At 32.1% G+C, this 25690-nt stretch overlaps 1 long non-coding RNA gene across 2 annotated transcripts; it reads left to right on the top strand.

Moving 5' to 3' along the window:
- The first annotated feature begins 1121 nt into the window (after positions 1-1121).
- LOC127557809 (uncharacterized) lies at positions 1122-24685 on the top strand. Of its 2 annotated transcripts, XR_007952632.1 has the most exons (4): positions 1122-1296; positions 23145-23196; positions 23568-23653; positions 24388-24685. It is a non-coding gene; the product is annotated as an uncharacterized LOC127557809 (long non-coding RNA). The 2 variants fall into 2 exon arrangements; XR_007952633.1 differs by lacking the exon at positions 23145-23196.
- The last annotated feature ends 1005 nt before the right edge of the window (positions 24686-25690 follow it).

Here is a 25690-nt window from a genome sequence, read left to right as displayed (position 1 = left end):
TCCCCTTTATATTACTGAGAAAATGAGGAGAAAAATATGTATGACAAAGAAAAAACAGTTGGCAAAATAGAAGAAATATTTCAAAAATCTGACATGTAATATTCAACATTCATAGACACCTTCCCCCAACTTTTGCAGTTATATTCTTATATCTCATCTTTGAGGGCAATTTGTTTTTTGTAATTTTACAACATTCTTTTTCAATTGTTAAAGTCTTCTTAAAGGTGTTAATGTATTATTAAAATAATCTTGGTCAGGATAAATATTCTTTCTCCTCCCCATTGATTTTACTGATATAGAGAACATGTACTATGGCAATGAGCTAGATAACATATCCTCCCTGGATTTGAATTCCACCAAGAAAGAAGGGACCTGTAATGTTGATCACAATTTAAAGGAAGGGAAGAAGGGAGAAAAAGACAGAGAGAGAGAATGAAAAGGAGAGAACATTATATTAGCTGTAATCAAAGGAGAAGATTAAGCCTTAGTCCTCAAGGAAAGACAGTACTCATCCCCAACTACTCAATGAGCCTTCTTCCCACACACATTCAGTACTGGATTATCAACAGATAAAAAGTGGCCAGGGGCTGTTGGAGCCTGGATGCTTTATTCTGTCACAGGGCCTTATCAGGAAAGGGGCAGCCCCAGGACTTCCACCAGCAAGTTTTTGAAAATACTAGCATTTCTACTGGCAGGCTGTTCAAATAATGCCAGTATTCCTTCTAATATCATTTCAACAATGATGAAGGTCCAGACTGTTAGACCCAATCTTACTGCTGAATAAAACTGCCTTCTAGTATTAGTCCTAAATCCAGAGCCGTTCTTGTTACCTAGAAGGCTCAGTTCTAAATGAACATCCATGTGAGTCTTAATATAAAGAAACATATTAATATAACTTAATAACCCTTCTAAGAGATCATGTAGTTGCTAACACCAAATCTATGCAGTAATCCAAGTCCTATTTTTAGTAATACACAATGGTAGAGAGATGGTAGTGATTTCACTGATGACCTCATGAATGAGATGGGCAGAATCTGTCACCTTGACTACAAATGTAATTGTCAGGTGGGATGTCACAGTCACTTTATTATTCTAGGCTACTTCAGTTAATCTTTCCCCTCCTCCAAAGTAAACCAAGTAGTTTTAGTCCTGGGAAGGGATGTTTGTTCTCTTGTTTACAGTTACTTCTTTCTTCCCATGATCCCAGTCTACATCTTGAGCATCCTCAAAATAGTCCTCAATCAGTGGCATTTGAGAATGTTTTTGCCCTTCCAGCATACCAGGAGCTGTGAGATGGTATGTTTATGTATACATTTATGTATGTGTGTATAGATATTGATAGTTTTTGAAATTCACTTCTCTTATCACAATCTATCTTCCATTGGTTTTCCATTACTCAGCCATGCTTTTCATTTGCTCTGTGAACTCCTCTTTCTTGACCTCTCAATTCTTTTCTAGGTCATCAGCCCTGAACTAGTCACATTCTCCCTCTTTTCCTATCTTGACCTTTTGGGGAACCAGTTCAACTTTGTATTGGTCTTTTTTTATGAGTCCCATGTCCTCTGAACACATTCCTGATTGTGACCTGTCAAGTCTCAACTTTAAACCACTTCTACCATTCCCTGCCTTCACTCCTACACATATGCTGCTTACAAAGGTGAAGAAAATCACTCAAACATCCTGTCTAGATCTATTATATGTAAGATCTATTAATTTTGGAGATTTCCAGAGGTGGAGTTAAGATGATAAAGTAGAGAAGTCAGTCAAGCCATCCCAGTATTACCTAACAAGCAACTTTAAATAATTCTTCAAACCAAATTCTCAATTTGTAGAGCCAATAAAAAGGGCAAGAAATTTGTCCAACCCAAGACAAAATAGGTCGGAATGAGATGTCTATGATACTGGGATGGGGACTGACCCAATAGCAATGCAATTTATGGGGTTTGAAGGTGACAATAACAATAGCAGCAGCTTTGGGGATTGTCAAAGCAGTGATAGTAAGCGATAATAGGGCAAGTAGCCAGGAAGAGACTAGAGGGAACTCCTGTGTTAGCCCTGGGCACCAAACAAAATGGTATTTGGTGACTCCTGTGCCTATAGTCACTTTTGTGCCATAGTTCAAGGGCAGAAGAGCATTTACAAGCCCAAGGGTTCAGGGACCCTGTCAAGTAATATCACTTCATGTCCTAAGGGAGCAGGAGTACTGTGAAGAAGTAATAGTTTGGCCAGAAGGGTCCCTGAAAAGCAATATCATTTCTGGTTGAAAAAGAGCAGTGACTATATATCTGCCTAGATCATACTATCTAGGAATCATTGAAAACTTCCCAACCCCCAAGGACTCTTCTGAAGACAATAGTATGAAAAGGTCTAAAGTTTGGGATAATGCCTTGCCAACCAACACACCACACTACCCATTCCAAGAAATGAGCCTAACTTAAAGTTCAAAAGCATGAAATAAGTTGTGGGGAAAAAAATGATCAAAACATCAATCGCCACCAAAAAAAAAAAAAAAAAAACAAAACTGGACATTAAAAACATTACTATTGTGACAGGGAAGATCGCTGACATAAATTCAGAAGACAAAGATACCAAAGAATAAAAGAGTTCTTTGTAAAAGGAATGGAAGGAATACTGAGAGAAATTTTGATGAAATAATACATATTTAAAATTGTTTAAATTATCCATTAAAATTATTCAAATAAATTTATTTTTAAAAATTTAAACAATTTATATCCTGAATCCAATCTATATTACTCTTTCATCCTTTTCTTTTATTCTCTCTTGTTTCTCTTAAATCTGTTGAAATCCACCAACATTACTCCACTTTGTACACAATGTGCACAAAAAGGATTTATTAAATATTTACTATGTGATAAATATAAAGAATTTGGTCCCATTTTCCAGTTGAGAAAACTGAGGTAGACAGAAATGAGTTTCTTAGGATCACTCAAGAAGTGTCTAAGGTCATATTTGACTTCAAGTCTTGATGACTTCAGTCACAATACTCTGTCCATTCTACCAACTGGCCTCTCCAATAAAAGAACATAGAAGATTTTTGAACAAGAGAATGATATGGTGAGACCTGCAATTCAAGACAAGTACTTTGGCAGAAAAACTTGAAGCAAGGAGAACAATTAGAAAACCAATGCAACAAGCTAGGTGAGAAATGAGAATTGGACAATGATTAGGAGAAAGAAGATGATAGGTAAGATTTTATCAAAACAGAATCAATAGAACTTGGGAACTGGCTGGAAATAGGGACTAAGAGAGAGTGAAGTGACATATCTAATCCCTAGGCTATGGACTACGATGGGTAATCCTCACCAATCACAAAGAAGATAGTGTGAGACAGTTGAATTTGGAGGGGAAAATCAATGTACATTATGTTGTACAATATATCATATAGCTGCATTGTGTTTTGTTCTGCTGTTTTATATACAATTGCATTGCATATCATTGAATTGCATTGTATGATATTGCATTGCATTAACTCAATATAATATAAAAGTGACAGAAGCTTTCATAGTATTATTTCCAGAAAAAAAAATAAGCATCATTAAAAAAAAAATAAGTTTGTCATTCTAAAAAACATGCCAGCACAGCTACAGGGAAAGTCTCAATAAAAGCATGGCACAAATCCAACAACAATTTAAGAATGAAAAAAAAATCTGATAATTCAAATTATAAGGGTAGAAAAAATTTGGAAAAAAGTAAAAAATAGAAAATATTATTAAAAGCTAATTAATGGCTTGGTAAAAGAGATGCAAAAATACTGAATGAAAACCACCATTAAAATAAAACAAAATAAAAAGCAGAATTCGCCAAATGTAAAAAGAAATGAATTTTTTAAACTCACAGAAGAAAATTATTACTTAAAACTTAGAACAACTAGAAGGAAATTACTCATGAGATTTTAAAAAACAATAAAATAAAGTCAAAAGAATAAAAAATAGACGAAAATATGAAGTATCTCATCAGAAATTTACCTAATCTGAAAACAGATTGAGAAGGTATAAGAATGACTGTAATGCTTAAAAGTCATGCTCAAAGAAATAAACATCATCTTTCAAGAAATTATAAAAAAAAAAAATCCCCAGCCATCCTAGAACCAGAGTAAAATATAAATTTACAGAATTAACCAGTGACCTCTTGGAAGGGATCCTAAAATGAAAACTCCCAGAAATATTATAGAGTTTCCAGAGCAAAAAGAAAATAATTCAGCTAGAAAGCAACCATTCAAATATTATGAAATAATAATCAGAATCACATGCAAGTTAGCAATTATCACACTAAAGTTGCAAAAAGTGTAGAACTGGAAGGCAAACAGGCAAATATTAAAAGCAAGAGTAGCCTAACTCAGCAAAACTAAGTGTATTCCTTACAGGGAGAAAATAGATATTAAATGAAATACTGAACTTTCAAGCATTCCTGATGAAAGAGATGGGAAGAAACAGGAAAATTTCACTTTCAAATGCAAGATTTAAGAGAAACAGGAGAGGATGAACATGAAAGAGGAATTATAAGGGACTTAATAAGGTTAAACTGTTTACATTCCTGTATAGGAAAATGATACATGTGACTTACTAAGGATTGTATGATCACTAGGTAGTTAAAAGGACAGATGGGGCAAAAACCAGTCAGTTTTGCTGGGATGATATTTTTAAATGTGTGAAAAAGAGGGATGCACTGGGCAAAGGGGGAATAGAGAAGAAGAATGGGGAAATTATCTCATGTAAAAGAAGTGTGAAAGGAAAAGGAGAAAATGGGGAGGAGGGGGCAAAGAGGGGAGTGCAATGCTTAAATTCATTCCCCTCTGGACTACTTAAGAAAGGAAAATATGAGTGAATGGATGAATGAATGAACACAAACAAAACTGTACACACACACTCAGTTGTGTATAGGAATCTATGTTACCCAACATGAAGTAGGAGGTGACGGGGATAAGAGAAGAAAGGGAGGAGCTCACAAAAGTGAAGCCAGATTAAGGGAGGTAGTAAACGATCAAAATAGACTTTTGAGGAATGACAGAGTGAAAATAGAAGGAAGAATAAAGACAAGAAAATAGAATGGAAATGGAGCAGCTAGATGGTTAGAGCACTAGCCTTGAAGTCAGGAGGACCTGAGTTCAAATCTGATCTGACACAACACTTCCTAACTGTGGGACCCTGGGCAAGTCACTTAATCCCAATTGCCTCAGCCAAAAAAAAAAAAAAATAGAGGGAAATATAAAGTTAATAATAATTGGGAATGAAAAAATGGAAGCAAATAGTAATAGTATAGATTACATTCACAATCCAACAATATGCTGTTTGCAAGAAACACATGAAACAGACACAAAAAGAGTAATAATAAGGGGTATAGCAGAATCTATTATGCTTCAGTTGAAGTACAAAAGACAGGATTAACAATCATCATCAAAGACAAAGCAAAAGTAAAAGCAAATTTAGTTAAATAAAAGGAAATTACCTTTTCTTTAAAAAGCTACCATAGACAATGAAATAATATCAATACTAAAGATATATACAGGAAAACAACATAGCATCCAAATTTTTAAAACAAAAATTAAATAAGTTGCAGTAAGACTATAAAGCTATATTAGTAGCAACCTCAACTTTCCCTTCTCAGGACTACATTCATTAAATATATAAGAAAGAATTTAAAGAAATGAATAGAATTTTAGAAAAATTAAACATTATAGTTCTCTAGAGAAAATTTTCTTAGAAGTATCTGATGCTTTAATGCAAATTATCATGTTAGTCATGTATGAGAGGGTAAAAATCGCACAAACTATGCATAAAAGCAAGAATATTAAAAGCACACTTTTCAGACTATAATCCAATAAAAATGCATTCAAGAAAGGACTCTAGAATCATAGATTCAAATTCATTGGAAACTAAATAATCCAAACTAAACTAAAACAAATAATCTAAAGAACTGGTGGATCAAAGAAAAAATAATAGAAATAATAAATAGCTTCATTAAAGATTCTTACACTCATCCAAGCTCGTATTGTATTCAATTCTTCATTGCCTTTATCAGTAGCCAAGACCTATTGATTTCACTTTTATGACATGTTTCAGATACATCTCCTTCTATTCTTCACTCTAGGCCTTCATCCCTTTATACCTGGATTATTGCAATAACCTGCTGGTTGGCCTACAAGTATCTTTTCATTCTAAGCCATTCTGTACTCAATTATAAAAGTAATTTTTTCTGGAGCTCTGATCTGCCCATAAGCATCACCTGCCTCCTACTCAATGAACTCCAACAGTTCTTTATCATCTCCAGGATAAAATATAAAATCCATTGCTTGTCATATAAAGCTCTTAATAATCCCATCCCACTCTTCCCATCACATTTTCAGTCTTTTTATTCATTATGCCCTGACACAATCCTGTGACATTGGCCTCCTTACTATTCTTTGCATAAGATAATACACCTCCCAAATTTGGGGCATTTTAACTAGCAGTTGTGATTAAATTATCCTCCTCCTCGTCTCCATTTCCTGGTTTCTGTCATCCTTCAAATCTCATTTGAAATGTCTTCTAAAAGAAGCCTACCCAATCTGTCTTAATTCTATGGCCTTTCTTTTGTTATAACATATATAGTTAGTTAGTTTATATGTTGTCTAACTCACTAAATAGTGAGCTCCTCAAAGAAAGGAAAGGTCTTTTTCCTTTCTTTGCAACTCCAGAATGTAATTCAGTGCTTAATAAATATTTAATAAAAGTTTGCTAACTGACCTTTTTATATGAATTTATAGTTCATTAACATCTTCTCCTTTACAAAGATACAGTATTTACATGTGTTTCTAAGTTTTGAATTTGCTTATATCTTTATCATTGACTTTTTGATAGCAAGTAAATAATTCCTCCCCCTTGGCATAAGTTTTTTTCATCTAGAACAATGAAGGAGCTTGAAATAAATACTCACGTCTTTTAAAACTATAAATCTAAAACAATACATGTCAAAAAAGCATTTGACAAAATATAACATCCATTCCTATTAGAAAACACTAGAGAGCATAAGAAAAGATGTAATTTTCCTGAAAATGAAAACTAATATATATGTAAAACCATCAGTAAGCATCATATGTAATGAAGATAAACTGGAAGCATTCCCAATCAAGACATGGAGCCAAGATGATGGAGAGGAGACACATCTTTCTCCCTAATATTTCTCCTAATATTCCTCTAAAATTAACAGCAAATCAATTCTTTGAAATGGTTTTGGAGTGACAGAATGCATAAATATTTGGAGTGTAACAAATTTCCAGCAGAAAAACATTTTGAAGATTGGAAGATATTCAGAAAAAAAAGCTGTTTCAATCTGACACAGAGGGAAATATGAGTGTAGGCAATTAGGGCAGGCACCTGAGCACAGGCAGTGTAAAGACCCATGGTAGTGTGGTGTCTTGTGTGCTGAAATAGCTACCTGGAGGAATCTACAGCAGTGTTGGTTATAATGTCCGCAAGCCAGTAGAGCAACAGAATAGCTGTAAGACATTCAACACAAATACAAAAGGCAAATAGGGAGCTCCCTAAACCCCATAATATTTTGGGACCTGGCTATGCCTACTCAGCACCAGAAAGTGGTCAGCACTGACTCAGGACAGCCACTGTTATCTGTAGAGGAAACTTGGACAATCTCCCCATTGCTTAAAAGTAAACATCAATTTTTTAAAAATGAGCAAAAAAGGCAAAAAGAACTATGATCATAGATACTTTTTATGGAGAAAGAGAAAAACAAATTCCAGATCATGAGGAATAAAAGAATATAAATAAAAGAAAGATCGTCTGCAGATAAAGCCCCAAAAGGTGATATGAATTGGTCCCCATCTCAAAAGGCTCTCTTGGAAGAATTCAAGAGGGATCTTAAAAGAGAGCTAGAAGAAATGTGGGGAAAGGAAATGAAAACTTTTCAAGAGATTTGGGGAAAGAAAATACAAAAATTATCTGAAGAAAACTCCTTCCAAAATAGATTCAGTGAAATGGAAAAAGCATAATTCCTTACAAAATAGATTTGACAAAGTGGAAAAAGAAAATAACTCTTTGGAAAAGAGAATTTATGAAATGTAAAAAGAAACCAACTCCTTGAAAAATAGAATTTGTGAAATGGGAAAAAAATCCATAAAAGAAAACAAATCATTTAAAAATTCAATTGGCCCAATATAAAAGTAACTAAAAAAAAGGTAACAGAAGAAAATAATTTAGTAAAAATTAGAACTGAACAAATAAAAATGAATGGCTCAATGAGACATCAAGAATCAGGCAAACAAAACCAAAAAAAAAAAAAAAGAAAAAAAAAAAGAAAAAATAGAAGAAAATGTAAAATACCTCACTGGAAAAACAACAGATCTGGAAAATAGATCTAAGAAAGAGAAGATAAGGATTATTGGACTTCTTGAAAACCAGAGGAGAAAAAAAAAAGAGCCTACAAATTATCTTTCTGGAAATCACCAAGGAAAACTTCCCTGATGTCCTACAATCAGAAGGTAAAATAACCATTGAAAGAATTCACCAATCACCTACTAAAACAGACCCCAAAATGAAAACTCCAAGGAATATCATTAACTACATTTAATGATTTTTGGATCAAGGAAAAAATATTGCAAGCACACAGAAAGAAACAATTCAAATATCAAAGTGACACCATCAGGGTTATTTAGGACCTAGCAGCTTCCATCTTAAAGGATTGAAGAGCCTGGAATCTGATTTTCCAAAAGGTAAAGGAACTTAGATTGCACCCAGGAATCAACTATTCAGTTAAATTGAGCATTATCTTTCAAGGAAGGAGATGGACATTCAATTATACAGGAGAATTTTTTATTTCTAATGAAAGAGCCAGAGCTGAACAAAAAATATGATCTCCAAATTCAAAACTCAAAAGAAGCATAAAAAGATGAAAAAGAAAGAACTCTTGGAAATTATATCTCTGTTATGGGTATACTTAGAAAGTGCAGGTATAATTTGATTTTACTGTGATAATATAAAAAAGAAACTAGAGGTATAAAGGGGATTGTACTGGTAAAAAAAGGAAAATGGAGATAAAATGAGGGAAATTATATCTCATGAAGAGGCAAAGAAGACCTATTTTAATTGGGGAAAAAGAGGGAGGGAATAAACATTATGTGAATGTTAATCTCATCAGATTTGGCTGAAAGAGAGAATATCAGGCATATCTGGTTTCACAAAGAAACTTGTCTCACCTTATACAGAAGTGTTTGAGGGAGATGGTGGACAAAAGCAAAATACTGGGGAGGAAGGAAAGAGAGAAAGGAAAACCAAAAGCATAACAGAGTAAATAAGATGACAGGAAATACAGAATTAGTCATTTTAACTGTGAATGTGACTGGGATTAACTCTTCCATAAATTGGAAACAGATAGCAGACTGGATTAAAAGCCAGAATCCTACAAGATGTAGTTTACAAAAAACACATTTAAAGCAGAGTGATACATTTAAAGTAAATGTAAAAGGCTAGAGCAGAATCTACTCTGGTTCAGGTGAAGTAAAAAAAAAAAAAAAAAAAAAAAAAAAAGCAGGGATAGCCATCCTGATTTCAGGTCAAGCAAAAGCAAAAATTGATCTAATTAAAACAAATAAGGAAGAAAACTTTATCTTACTAAAGGCTAGCACAGATAATGAAGTAAACTAAACTAAATACTAAACATATATGTACCAAGTGGTATAGCATCCAAATTCTTACAGAAGTTGAGAGAGCTGCAAGAACAAATAGTAAGCAAAACTATACTAGTGGGGGATCTCAACCTTTTTCTTTCAGAAATAGAAAAATCAAACCACAACATAAATAAGAAACACGTTAAGGTGGTAAATAGAATTTTAGAAAAGTAAGCTATGAGAGACCTTTGGAGAAAAATGAATGGAGACAGAAAGGAGTACACTTGTTTCTTGGAAGTTTGTGGAACCTATACAAATGTTGTCCATGTATTAAGGGCATAAAAACCTCAGAGCCAAATGCAGAAAGGCAGAAATAGCAAATGCATTTTTTCAGATCATGATGCAATAAAAATCACATGCAATAAAAGACCAGAGGAAAATAGATCAAAATACTAAACTAAATAATCTAATCCTAAAGAAAGAGTGGGTGAAAGGGGAATATGAGCTGGTCCCCATTTCACAAGGGTTTCCTGGAAGATTTCATAAAGGATGTTAAAAGAGAATTAGAATAAAATAAGGAAAGTAAAAGAGATCTTTGCAAGAAAGGATGGGAAAAGCTTACAACTCACTATAAATAGATTTGATGAAATGGAAAAAGCATACAACTCCTTACAAAATATATATGAAAAAGATACCAATTGTCTGAAAAACACAATTTGTGGAATGGAAAAAAAAATGAAATAAAGAAAACAATTCAATTAGCCAAATACAAAAAGAGCTTAAAAAGGTAACTGAAGAAACTAATATACTAAAAATTAGATTTGAACAAATGGAAGCGAATAATTTAATAAGACTTGAAGAATCAATAAACAAAACCAAAAAAAAAAATAGAAGAAAATATGAAAGACCTCCTGGGAAAAACAATTGACTAGAAAATAAATCTAGGAGAGACAATCTAAAGATTATTAGACTTCCTGAAAGCATGATGAAAAAAAAAAAGAACCTAGATGTTATTTTATGGGAAATCATAAAAGAAAATTGCCCTGATGTCTTAGAATCGGAAAATAAAATAACCACTGAAAGAATTCACCAAACACCTCTTGAAAGAGATCCCAACTTTAAAAGTCCAAGGAATATCATGGCTAAATTTCAGAACTATCAAATCAAGGAAAAGATTTTGCAAGCAGAGAGATATATTCAACAAGTGGTATAGCATCCAAATTCCTAGAGGAAAAGTTAAGAGAGATGCAAGAAGAAATAGAGAGCAAAACTATACTAGTTGGGGATCTCAACCTTGGGTTCTCAGAACTAGATAAATCAAACCACAAAATAAATTTTTAAAAAAGTTAAGGTAAACAAAATGTTAGCAAAGTTAGGTATGATAGATCTTTGGAGAAATTGAATGGAGACAGACAGTGGTTCATGGAACCTATGCAAAAATTGATCATGTATTAGGGCATAAAAACTTCAAAATCAAATGCAGAAAGGCAGAAATAGTAAATGCATTTTTTTCAGATCATGATTTAATAAAAATCACATGCAATAAAAGGCCAGGGAAAATAGACCAAAAATTAATTGGAAATTAAATACTCTAATCCAAAAGAATGAATGGGTGAAACAACAAATCATAGACACAATAACTTCATCCAAGAAAATGAAAATAATGAGATGATATATCAAAATTTTGTGGGATGTGGCCAAATTGGTTATTAAGGGCAAATTTTATATCTCTAAATGCTTACTTGCATAAAATAAAGAGAAGATCAGTGAATTGGGCTTACAACTAAAAAAGCTACAAAAAGGACAAATTTAAAAACCTCAATTAATTGCCAAATGTGAAATTCTGAAAATAAAAGGGGAGATTAATAAAATTGAAAATAAGAATACTATTGAAGTAATAAATAAAACAAAGAGTTGGTTTTATAAAAAAAACAAAATAAGCTTTTTGGTTAGAAAAAGGAAAGATGAAAATCAAATTGTTACCAATGAAAAAAGAAATTACAACAATAATCATGAGCTATTTTGCCCAACTATATGCCAATAAATTTGATAAGTGACATGGAGGAATAGATACAAAAATATAGATTGCCCAGGATAACAGAAGAGAAAATAAATTATTTAAACAGTTCCATTTTAGAAAAAGAAATAAAACAAGCTATTAATCAACTCCCTAAAAAAAATCTCCAGGCCCAGATGGATTTACATGTGAATTCTATCAAATATTTAAAGAACAATTAATTTCAATACTATATAAACTACTATTTGAAAAAATAAGGAAAGAAGGAGTCCTACCCAAATTACTTTTATGACACAGATATGATACTGATGCTTAAATCAGGTAAGGTGAAAACAGAAAAAGAAAATTATAGACAAATTTCCCTAATGAATGTTGATGCAAAAATCTTAAATAAAATATTAGCAACTAGATTACAGAAAGTCACACCCAGGATAAGAACTATGTCCAAGTAGGATTTATACCAGGAATGCCGGGTTGGTTCAATATTAAGAAAACTATTAGCATAATCAACTATATCAATAATCAAATTAACAAAAACTATATGATTATCTCAATAGATGCAGAAAAAGCATTTCACAAAATTCAACACCCATTCCTATTAAAAACACTAGAGAGTATAGGAATAGAGTTTTCTTTAAAATGGTGATTATCATCTACTTAAAACCATCAGCAAAGATTAAGGGTGAAATAAAGCTGCTCGCTATCACCATTACTATTCAATATTGTGTTATAAATGCTAGGTTTGGCAATAAGAGTTGAGAAAGAGATTAAAGGAATTAGAGTAGGTAATGAGAAAACCAAATTATCACTCTTTGAAGATGATATGATGGCATACTTAGAGAATGCTAGAGAATCAACTGAAAACTTACCAGAAACAATCCACAACTTTAGCAAAGTTGCAGGACATTAAATAAATCCACAGAAATCATCAGCATGTTTATGTATTACCAACAAAGTCCAGCAGCAAGCGATAAAAAGAGAAATTCCATTTAAAATAACTGTCAATAATATAAAATATTTGGGGTTTATATGCCAAGGCGAAGTCAAGATATATAAACACAACTACAAAACTTTCCACACAAATAAAGTCACATTAAATCAGTTAGAAAATGGTGCTCATGGGTAGCACAAGTGAATATAATAAAAATGACAATACTACCTAAATTAATCTACTTATTTAGTGTCATACCAATCAAATTCCCAAGAAATTATTTTACAAATCTGGAACAAAATAATAACAAAGTTCATCTGGAAAAAATAAAAGGTCAAGAATTTCAAGGGAATTAATGGAAAAAATACCAATGAAGGTGATTTAGCTGTACCAGACTGAAAATTAAATTATAAAGCAGCAGTCATTAAAACCATTTGGTACTGGCTATGAAAAAAGACTAGTCAATTGGTGGAATAGGTTGGGGTCATAGGACAAAATAGTCAATAAATACCAATCTAAAGTTTGACAAACCAAAAGACTGCAGTTTGGGGGGAAAGAAAGCACTATTTGACAAATACTACTGGGAAAATTGGAAACTAGTATGGCAGAAACTAGGAATTGACCCACACCTAACACTATACCAAGATAAGGTCAAAATTGGTTCATGATCTAGTCATAAAGAATGCTATTATTAGCAAATTAGAAAAACACAAGATAGTTTACCATTCAAGATCTGTAGATTAGAAAGGAATTTGTGACCAAAGAATTGAAGTTCACTAAACACAAAATAGATTATTTTGATTATATTAAGTTTAAAAGATTTTGTTTGTACAAAAGCAGTGCAGCCAAAACTAGAAATGAAGCAGAAAACTAGGAAAAATTTACAAATTTTATGAAAAGGCCTCATTGCTAAAATATAGAGAATTTGTTCAAATTTATAAGAATACAAGCCATTCTCCAAATGATAAATGATAAGGTTATGAACAATTTTCAGATGAGGAATTAAAACCATTTCTAGTCACATGAAAAATGCTTTATACCACTACAGAGTAGATAAATGCAAATTAAGACAAGTCAGAGGTACCATTTCATACCTTTTAGATGGGCTAAAATGACAGGAAAAGATAATGAAAAATGTTGGAGGGGATGTGGGAAAACTGGGACACTAATACTGCTCCAAACATTTTGTAACTACACCCAAAGGACTATCAAACTCTGCATACTTTTTGATCTAGCAGTGTCTCTACTATGTATTTTAAAAAGAGCATTAAAAAAGGAAAAAGGATCAATATGTGCAAAATTTTTTCTCACAGCACTTTTGTAGTGACGTGGAACTGGAAACTAAGTGAATGTCCATAAGTTGGGGAATAGCTGAATAAATTATGGCAAATTATGTAATGGAATATTATTGTTCTATAAGAAATGATCAGCAGGATGATTTCAGAAAGGAGAAATGTATAATGTCATTGTTTCAATTTTATCAATAGTGCCAACAGGCTTATTTACTTTTGCTGTGATTTTTTTAATAGTGCTTCATAATTAAGTAAATCTGGAAAAAAAATACCTTTTTAATAAGAATGAAAAATTTGTTGTTGGGTCAAATATTGATATAGTATCTTTCAAGAATATAGAGAAGCTTTCTTAATTTTATTGACATTTAAACTGGGTCTTCATGATATTAAAATTCCTAGAAATTTGAGATAACTTTAGCAAATTTGTTTTCTTTGAGCTAGGATTAAGGTAAGAATTTCCATAATTTAAACAAAAATGTCTGGTGTCAAAGAGAGAGCATGAAAAATAACTGGATTTTTTCATACCAAAAATGATTTAATATCTTTACAGAATATGGGCCACAATAATAAATCTAATAATGACTTCTGAATGTTAAAGTACATTTATCAGTTAACAATCAATAATAGTTGGCAAAAATGTGTTTTGTTACACAATTAAGTTTTTAATTTGAGAGTTAATAGGTGAACAAAAGACAAAGAAAAAACATCAAAAGAGAAAGGGGAAGTGATCTGTGAGTTTAGTCTGCTACACAGCACTTTCTGAACTTACAAATTCAAAGGATTCGAAGGTATATACATTCTAGTACAAAACAATTTTTATCTATAATATAAAACCTAAACTTAACTCAAACATATTTCAATTAATTAAAGTGATGAATATTCTAACAATATGAACAAAGGAAAACCATTAAATTCCTAGGACTGATAAAATTACATATTTTAAGTTTATAGCATGCTGAAACCTATTTGCATTATTTCATTAATTCACTCAATAAGTATTAAGACCCTATTATGTACAAGGCAGATAATAATACTATGATAGCGTCAATCTTCCCTTAAAAATCACTAAGACCAATTAAAGGGTCAATAGGCTATATGGTAAGAGTTATAATACAAATATAATGTTAAACTGATTTCTTTTCCTTTTTAAAATATTAGCTTTTTATTTTCAAAATACATGCAAAAATAGTTTTCAAAATTCATCCCTGTAAAACCTTCTGTTCCACATATGTTAAACATATACAATTCTTCTATACTTATTTCCACAATTATAATGCTACACAAGAAAAATCAGATCAAAAAGGGAAAAAATGAGAAAGGGAAAAAAGCAAGTAAAGAACAAAAAAGTGAATACACTATATTATAATTCACATTCAGTTCCTGCTTTCCTCTTTCTGCTTTGAAAAAAGTCTTTTGGAATCTTTCTATCACAAATCTGTTGGAATTCGCCTGAATAACCTCATGAAGTTTACTTATTTTGGCTAAACATAAATGAGAGGGACCTCAAAGGCCATATAATTTCACACCCTTATTGTAAAGATGGAATAACTAACTGAACTCCAGAAATTTTATAAACCTTGCCCAAAATACTATTTAACAGAGAAGATTTTACCTCTGATTTTGTTTGTTTGTTTGTTGTTACTACAAACATAGTGTTTTTCACAGTACCAGAGATAAAAAGTTTTGGTGATTTTTGAAAAACTGGCAGATGAATTAGTTTCCTTTTCTCTTCTACTTTGCTCACATAAAATATAATAGACTAATGGAAACAATGGTTCTAATTTGTTCTTCATATTTGTCCAGAATTTTCTGAAATACTTTCCAGCTAAAAGGCAGATTTCTGAGTGAAGCTTCCAATATGTGTATACTTAAATCAATGGAGAATTCTTTTCAAAGGCTATATTTTCTTTCGGTGATTTAATTTCAATCAAAAAGAATTGTTTTCTCTGAATGATTTCTATTTCTATATTATTGACTTCATTCAGCTGGAGAGATGAAAATTATACATTTGTCAGCCAAAAAAACAAAACAACAACAACAACAAAAACCCAAAAGGCTCAATGTATCCTTAACAGTAATTATCAATTTAAAATCATTTGAAATTAAATTACATGGTTATTTCCTGGCTTAAAGTAATCAATATGTTTTAATAATATTAAAAAGACAAAGACATAATGAATAGTGGATAATGCTGGAAGTAGAGAAGCAAAGTTAAGTGCCCCTCTCCAACTTTTTATATAATAATTTACACAATTATCTTGGGCTACATTCTATTCAAATAAATTAAAGCAATTTTTATTAAAAGTATACACCTTAGATATTCATAAAATAATGTAACATATAAGATATTTATTGATAATAATATTTATAATTTAAATATAACAAATAAGATTAATAGTCATTAAAATTATCAGTGAGGTGGTGGACTTGATTTCTGATACAAAATGTGTCACTGAAGCACAAAATTATTTTTTCAAACACTAATCAAGTTAGCTATATCTGTATTTCAGCTACAGCAGAAAACTACATTTTATGCAAATGCAGTGTTATGAATAGTAATACAATTAGTATGCTTTGTTTGATAACTGAAGAACATTTTATTTATCTGTAGCCAAAACATTTTTAAAATTAGAATCAATACTTGTTTCAGCACACTATCACAAGACAAATATATTAAACATTCTTGCTTAGAAAGAGTAAGATTAAAAATATTGTATTTATGACAGAGTGCATGGTGTCATAATTCATTCATATTATAAAATATATAAACCTTCAAAATGAAATAAAAATTTTTCTGTACACTAATCAAGCATATTGACAAGCATGTATTTTCTTCCTTCTGTTTCATTTGTATTTTTCAAATTGGGAAAAAGTTAAAAATTATTATTTTATTGGTCTTTCTCCATGAATGTACATATTTAATCTTTCTGAATCAAGACTATGAAGTAAAATACTTTGCACTGATTCAGAGGACTGTTTTTCAAAAAGGTCAATTATTACAGTTTCACAAAAAAAAATTGAATTTCCATTTCAATTCAATTTCAATTTTATTTTATTATTATCACTAAAAGAAACCATCAATCTTATTTTAGTGCAAATACTTTTAGACACACTGACATAATAAGAAAATTAATATGTTTTGACATAGTACAGAAGTGCCTGAAATTCTGCCCTGATATTATATTTACACACAAATTTGCAAGAATCTTCCTATTAAATTTTTATCAAGTTGATTATTCTTGTAACAACTTGATAAACTTTATTTATCCATTCACTTATATTTTTTCTATAGAAGTGATTATCTGTGAGGTATGTAATGTGTTCAAAATTACACAAGGGGCAACATTTTAGACTAAGGCTTTTAGAATTGTGTTAAGTCCTTCAAATGAATTCTGTCAGTTCTGCACCTAACACATTTCTCTCATATTAAATAAATCATTTTCATTAAGATTCTGCCAATTATATTCAAAATATACCTTGAGACAGCATTTTCATAGGTATGCAAAGTAACCAATTTTTTCATTAATATCAGTTTCAACAGCATATCTTTAATGTATAATCGAATTTTGAACTGTGCAGTGGTTCTCAAACTTTTGTTCTCAGTATCTTCATGTTGTTAAAAAAAAACTATTGAGGATCTGTTCAAAAAGTTTTTGTTCACATGGATTATATTTATAGCTATTTACTATATTAGAAATAAAAAAAATAATTTTGAATTTGTAGACCCTCTGAAAGGGTTTCAATGACCCCAACAATTCTTTGGACTACACTTTGAGAACCACTGGATTGCTTTGTTCCCTAGAATATATAGAATATTTTACTTTCCCAATTGAATAAAAAGATTTTTAGATATGTGGATAATTCTCTTCCTTGAGATATTTTCAAACTTGAAATGTATTCTATATTGCATACTAAAGACACAATATAAATTTTTTCTAAAAAAAAAAAACTATCTATTATATGACTAAAATATTGACTAGGTATTGTTGGGTAAACCTAAATTAACCACTTCTTATTATTCAGGTCCAATCCAATCCATAAACAAAAAAGCACTCTTTTAAAAAATATAAAACAAGCATTTTTTTTCTTTATTAAAACTTTTTATTTTTCAAAACATATGCATGGACAATTCCTCAACATTAGCCCTTGCAAAACTTTGTGTTCCAATCCCTACCCGCCCCCCTTCTTCCACACCCTCCCCTATATGGCAAGTAGTCCAATATATATTAAACATGGTAGAAATATATGTTAAATCCAATAATAAAACATTCTTTTTTAATATAAAACAAAAATATTATGCAACATAGGCCATGCAGTCACCCTAGCACAAATCCAAAGTATCTGATTTGAGCCAAATGTTTTTCCATTAGAACCTTTCTGTTCAGTTTCTTGAGTCCTGAGTTCTACCTCAACTGCCCTACATTTCTATTGAATAGATTCTTGTCCTCAAAAGAACTATATTAAAGATGATAAAGACCGTGGCTGGAATCTATCAGTCTGCCAAAAAGAGAAATTTTGGCCATATCTGGAGCAATGCTGGCTTGTCCAACCAGTCCTCTCTCAAGTTACAGTCCCACTGCTAAAATGATTCCATAATTTTCCTGTTCCTTCTAACTATTCTTCCACACATCCACCATGTGTCTGTCAGTCTGTCTGTCTTTCTCATACACACACACACACACACACACACACACACACACAAATCAGTTGAGCTACTAAATGAAAGTTATTGCAGAGCAAGCGGACTAAAGTAACTAAGTACCACTTTATAAATAAGTAATTATTTCCTATAATGCATGGCAGTTTCTGACAAAAATTTTCTGGTGTGAAAAACAAAGAGCCTCTGTAGTAAAATGTACATTTATTGCAATAGTCTTCTTTGTAGCTCCTGGGGTATTTTCACAGCATTGCTGGTGATATTATCAATGATATTGTGAGGATGTTTTACCTTTAGAGTTGTAGCCCACAGACTGGGCTGTTCTGAGCATCTCTTTAATGGTTCCAGAAAGATCTCTTGCAGACTTGGATGTCTCATCTATTTAGCAATGTTTATAATTTCTTCAAGACATGCTTCAATTGTGTTTAATATTTTTCTCCTTTTTTTCCTGTTCTGAACAGATTATTTTTTTTAGTATTTTGATAATCAAAACTGATGCAGAAGCCTGTATGTTCTGAATAGTCAATTTTACTGTGATTCTTAGTACTTTTCAGTCATTGGTTACCTCAATGATGTAATCACCAATCTTTTTGTGAGACCAAGCCAAAGAACCAATTTTGGGGACCAGAAATGTGGCACTGTCAGTGCACTTGAACTACGTGATTTTAATTTCATTGGAGTCAAACATGGGGAGCAAGGTTGGTGGCTGTCAATGTAGGGTAAACTTAAATTCAGGATTTTGCACCTTTACCACAAACTGGGAGAAAAAAAACCAAGCATGCATAAAATTAAATTTAAAATTTTATTTATAAAAAATTACATGCATAAAGTTTAAGGTTTTGAAAACATAAAAGTCACTTTCTTCTGCTTCCATAATCCCCAGTTCAGGAAAAAACCAAGAGATTATTCCTTTAGACAATAAGGTTTCTTTATTTACTATAACAACCAGTCTAGAATTTCCTAAAAGTAATAAAAGTCCTATTTCCTCTTCTTCTACTTCCAAATTTAAAAAAAAATTATCCACCTTTTTAAAGGCCAACCAAGTTCATTGGCTACTAGAACTACTGCCCTACTATATAAAATGCTATGTGGGATTATCCACAGTAAAACAAAAAGGAAAAACAAAAGGGAATGGATGAAAGGTCAAATAGGAAAGGGCTCTGTCCAAGCAGGAGTCTAGATGCAAACCTATCTTTATCAATACATGTGTTGTGCCGAAACAGATACAAGACAGAGACCTGTCAGGAATTTTATGTGCACGTTTATTGAAGCAGGAGGCTGCAAAAGGAAGTCACAAATCAAGCAGCCCAAAAGAAGAGAGAAACAGGATTATAAAGAGCAAAATTGCAAGAGGAGCTTCCTTATTGCCATAAGCAATAGTTACACAAAAGCAAAAGCCAGACATTAATTCCGTATCAGGGGGCTATCAGGATGTCCCTGGACCTTAAGCAGCCCAAAATATTCCAAGAAGTTAACAAAGGAGAAACAACCCCTAGAAGCCTAAGAGAAGGGGGAGCTTGCTGCAATTTCCCTGTCCTGGGGCAAGCAGGATGTGCTTACAGGATGATTGAGCACAGGATGCTGAGTTTGTGTTTATCCTTTGTGCTGGAGGGGTAGAGACCTATCAGTTGGCTTTTTTTGTTTGTTTGTTTGTTTTTAATAGGGCCAGGAGGACATCTTGTATAGTCCTTGAGGGCAGGTAGGTTAAATCATGTGAGCTATGGTGAAATAGCCGTTTTCCTTTCAGGTTTTGGAGTTTCATGTACTTTTAAGTTATCTAAACTTCCAGGGCTAGGCAAGGATTAGTTGAAATGGGGGGGATGGCATTTCACATGGGCATAATAGTGAAATCACCCCTTCCTGGTGAAAACTACCCACACAAAACCTATCGTGAGACCTCTTCTTACTGATTTATATTAATTTCAGCACTCATTGAGAACTTACAGAGAGAGAGACAAGATGGCAAGAAGTTATAAATACAGCAAGCTCACCCTTAAAATTGTCTTCCCAAGGAAAATGAATCAGACCAAATCCTGATAGAGAAATCCAAGAAAAATTTAGAGTCATTTTCCTAGCCTGCAGAAATAGATAAATAAGTCTGCAACATTGGAAATGAATCTTTCCAGAAGAATACCATATAGAATATTCCTGCACCCTAAAATTATTTATGCACCATGGCAAAATAAAATACTAGAATAAGATCAAGGAAACTCAATGGAACAAGTGCCAACAGGCAGCTTTATTGCCCACAGCTTAATTCCAAGTTACGATTCAAGCTGGACTAGCAGAGGTAAGGAACACTTGCAAACACAAGAGAAATATATAGGGGAAATTTTAGAAGCAAGCAGCAGTGACATGGCTCAGATCTCAGGAATAGTAAGTTCTCAGTTCCAATTTCTATCCAGTCTGAAATCTACTGAGAAACAATCAGAAAAGGAATCCCAAACCAAGGGAAGCCTAGAGTCTTGTCACTCAGAACCAACAAAACTTCCCAGCCAATTGGTATTAAATGAGTCCAGAAGTAATCTGCTGTTACTGAGACTCAAATCCAAGTCAAAAACTTTTCAGAATTCATACCAGGGAGACAATGACTAGAATTTTCCTAGCTTCTATCACTTTGAGAGTACTAAAAGATTGAAGACTCCCAGAGTGATCCATCCCTGAGATCCTGGAACAAGAAAACACTTGATACAACCAAGAAAGCATAACCAGTTCAGACATTCCCTCAGAAGTGTGCAGAGCCTGATATTGACTTAAAAGTCCAAAGTTAGAAAATAAGCCTGAAGAATGAGGAAACAAACAAAAAAAAAGAATCCCATCATAAAAAATTATTATAGTACAGGGATACTCAAGAAGGTAAAATATACATCATATTAAAAATGATTCAAAAGCATATATTACATATACATATATAATGTTTTTTTTAATCTACAATGGACATTTTAAGCCATTTTTAAGGAACAAAGGGAAACCACGAAGTGACCATGTTAATAATTCCAAATGATATCTGGAAGAAACTCTAGTTTTTAACTAGGTTAATAAGTAACATGAATATCACCCCAATGAAATGGACTTTTCTATATATAAATATATCATCATCTTATATACTTTAAAAATTCTTCCAGCTTCTGTCCCATCCCAAACTCAATTGATGCTGTCACAGAAAACCTAGAATGTAATGGCAATGTGTTGTTGAGGAGTAAAATTAACTACAGAAATATATCTACATCACATTTTAGAATGTGAACACCTCCTTTGTTTACTTCAAGAAGGAAACAATGCAATTGGTTGAATACATTAGCTATGTCCCAGAGTACTTTAAAAGTAAAGATTTAGGTGAACTTCAGAGTTGAATGTGAGAGATGCTTGAGTTTTTCTCTCACCCTACAATGCCCCCCCTTAATGTCCATATAGCTTTAAAGAAGTACTATTGGACCAGAAGAAGTCACAACATTTAGGCAGGAAACATAACGTTGGCAGTAGAAAAGCAGGTGGATTATAAAGAGAATAAGAATGGGAACAAAGATGATCTACCCAAAAAGCAGAGATATTGGCAGTAAGGGAAGCTATATGAGCTCTCTGTGATATAAAAAAGGATTCTAGAATCAGTAGGTATCTGTGACACATGCATATATTATGATGTACTTTAGCACTATTATAAATATGTGTGTATATATATACTTACATATATATGTAATATATATATATGTATATACATATATATATATATTATATATATATATACCACCATATAAGGCTTGAAATGAATTCTGTATGCATTTGTGGGTGAGTGTACCCTGGTTTTATAGGGGAAGAATGTTATAACTACTGTCCTTTCTATGCCATTTAAATAAAAGTCTTTCCTAAACATGAATTGTGACTACTTGCTGATTGTTAATAGGAAATAGATTTGTAGGGGCTTATGAACTAGTGTTAGGACTACAGATATACAAGTGAAAACCCTACAATGGGAGATAGCATTCCACTCTTGTAAGACCCAACCAGATACTTCAAGTAAAACTTTGTGGAGGATTCCAGAGAAGGTACAATAATAATCAACTGTGAGTTATCAAAATGTCCTTAGTAACTCCAACTTCCTTCTGATAAATAAAATGATTCATTTCTCAAAGTTCATTAACAGTCTTTAATCTTCAATTTTCTTCTTGATATTTTCCTTATTTTTTTTAAACAAACTTTCATTTCATATGATTTTAGCAACAATAAGTTTAACGCACAATTGCTTAAAAGAGCAACTTGGACTCATGACTTCCTTGACTGGCGTTCATAAATCTTTCTTCACAGGCCAATATTGCTCCTTCTCTAAACATATCTTTCCATTTTTATGAAATAACTATGTCTTTCCATTATGCCCATACACTTACCCCATCAATGTTTCTGTTCACAAAAACAGAAAGCAGCCAAAATTGGCAATAAATCAATTTAAAAAAAAAACAATGAATTTAAAAGCAAGTATAATGCTTCAAAGGGAAGCCTTAGCTTTAAAAGACAAGACTTGGCAGACATGCTTTATAGTTCTGGTACTGTATCAACTTATAATAGTTCTAATTGCCTAATTATCTGCTTCAGTGCAATAATAAAGTCTTTTAATATTTCATTTTCTCTTACAGGAAAAGGTATTCCAGTCTGTAAAACAGGCCTTCTCTTTGGTTAAATATGGAGGTGAATGTTTTCAATTTTATCTTGGTCTTTGGTAAGACTAGCTCCATTTGTCACATTATTAACTTTGCTCTCATTGCCACCCTCCAAGCCAAATGTTACTCACTTTTTTAAAAAAGGGAAAATGTTGCTTTCTGTCTTTTATCTTTTTTTTTTGTCATTAGTGACTCCTTTTTTCTTCAGTTTTCACACTCTTTAATAAATTTCTCTGTGTACGTGTGTGTTCTTTAATGTAGGCAATAACTTCATCTTTGTGAATCCCCATGTGCTGAAAATTTGCTTCTCTACCCCTCATTTTGTCATTAGCACCTCTCTTAATTTGCCTGTCTGTGCTGCACTGAATTGTGGCTGCCAAAATCAATGCTTCTTTTCAGTTCCTGACAGGAAGCACTGCCTTGGGCCAGCTCAGCAGAACAAGGGACCATGAGGTCAACAGCAATAAGAGGATTTAAAGACAACAGTTGAGTATTGGATTGATAGATGGACAACCCAATGAACCATTTCACATCTCCCTTATTGAATTAACAGTTATATTTCAAAAGGAGTTGGTATCACAAGTATTAAAATACTTCTGCTTATTTTACATACCAATCACTACAGTGACAGTAACTTCATTGAAAGTACAAGGGACCTTGAAAAACAAAAGAGCATTAAGGTTTTTTTTTTTTTGAACTTAATAATAATCAAATATTTCACTATAAAAGACCAAGAAATTTGTATGAGAAACTGAAGTTGTGTTATAAAATTTATTTTTAAGTAGTTACATAAATATATTATCTTATATAACATGTTATATGTCATATATAACATGACATATGACATGATATTTACAATGCAGTTTAATAGGATAGTAACAAAACTATAGACATATCACATTTTATTGTGCTCCACAAACATTGCTTTTCTCTTTTTTTTACAAATATTTTGGGGCATCCCTGCTTGAAGCAGCCATATTAGCATAATTTTTCCAACAGCTCATGCCTACATAATGTCTATGTGTCACATTTTGGTAATTGTTGCAACAATTCCCATTTTTCATTATTATATTTGTTATGGTGATCTGTAATGGGTCATTTTTGATGTTACTATAGTAAATGTTAAAAAGATTTTTGTAAAATGTCGAACTTAATGTATAAATATTGAATGTGTTTTCTACCAAACCAGTCATTCCCCTATCTCTCATCCTCCCCTCAGGCATTCCTATTTCCTGAGACACAACAATAGTGAAGAATATTACATAAACTTAGTTGATGAAGCAGCAGCAGGATTTGAGAGGATTGATTCCAATTTTAAAAGAAGTTCTGTTGTAAGTAAAATGTTATCAAACAGCATCTCATGCTATCGAAAAATCTTTCATGAAAGGGAGAGTCGATCAATGTGACAAATTTCAATGTTGCCTTCTTTCACATTTCCACAATCACAACCATCCCTGCGTTCAGTACCCATCACCCTGATCAGTCAGCAGTCACCAACATTGACTTAAGACCCTCCACCCACAAATAAATTATGACTTGTTGAAAGCTCTGGTGATGGTTAGCATTTTTTTTAGCAATACAGTATTTTAATTAATGTATGTACATTGTTTTTAATATATAATAGATTGTTTATTATAGTACAATGTAAACATAACTTTCATAATCATTGGGAAACCAAATAAAAATTGTAACTTGCTTTATAGCAATGTTCTCTTTATTGAAATGGTCTAAAAGCAAATCTGTAATATTTTCAAGGTATTCCTCTATTTTACTTATGTATCCTTCTGAAAATTTTTTTTCTTTAATGCATATTTTAAAAACCACAGCAATCTAACTAGCTTTTACTAACTCTGTATTTATGCATATAGGTATATATTATGCCTCCTTAAAGAATATAAAAATAAAAATTACATTAATCTGTGTCTATATATTCCAGGTACCTAAAATCTTGCCTTTCATCTGGTAGGGACTTAATAAATGCTTGTTGACTAATTGATGGATTGATTGAAACTGGGCTGTGGAGCTTTGAAGCTGTCTTACCAGGATCTAAGATCATAACTCTAAGCTTTTGTTTCTCAACTATACATAACTCCGAGCACTTTAGTTTCATCCCTATATGGCCATCAATATAAGACAATTCACAAATCAACATGTATATTTTGAGATCCCTAAATGGTAATTTTAAAAATGTTAGCAATCACTAGGGTTTTAAATTTTCCCCTTATGATAATGCTAAGAGAGGAAGAAAAGGAAAAAAATAAAAACTTATAGGGTACACCTGAGAAAATTACTGAGCAAACAAAACAGAAGGACATTCTCTGGGAATTATTTTCCCAAACATTACATTTCCCTCTAAAAATCAATGTACTCTAATTTACAGGAAAATGCTTATCCTGTTACAAAATAAAAGAAAATAAAAGAATGACACAACTTATACAACCACTGCTAATGATTACATGCAATATATTTCGAAAGAAGATTTCAAAGAGCATTTCAGCCATTACTATTATCATTTTATTAGT

This window comes from Antechinus flavipes, chromosome 3 (genome assembly GCF_016432865.1).
Source record: "Antechinus flavipes isolate AdamAnt ecotype Samford, QLD, Australia chromosome 3, AdamAnt_v2, whole genome shotgun sequence".
Classification (NCBI taxonomy): Eukaryota; Metazoa; Chordata; class Mammalia; order Dasyuromorphia; family Dasyuridae; genus Antechinus; species Antechinus flavipes.
This window is presented reverse-complemented; position numbering and strand designations above follow the sequence as displayed.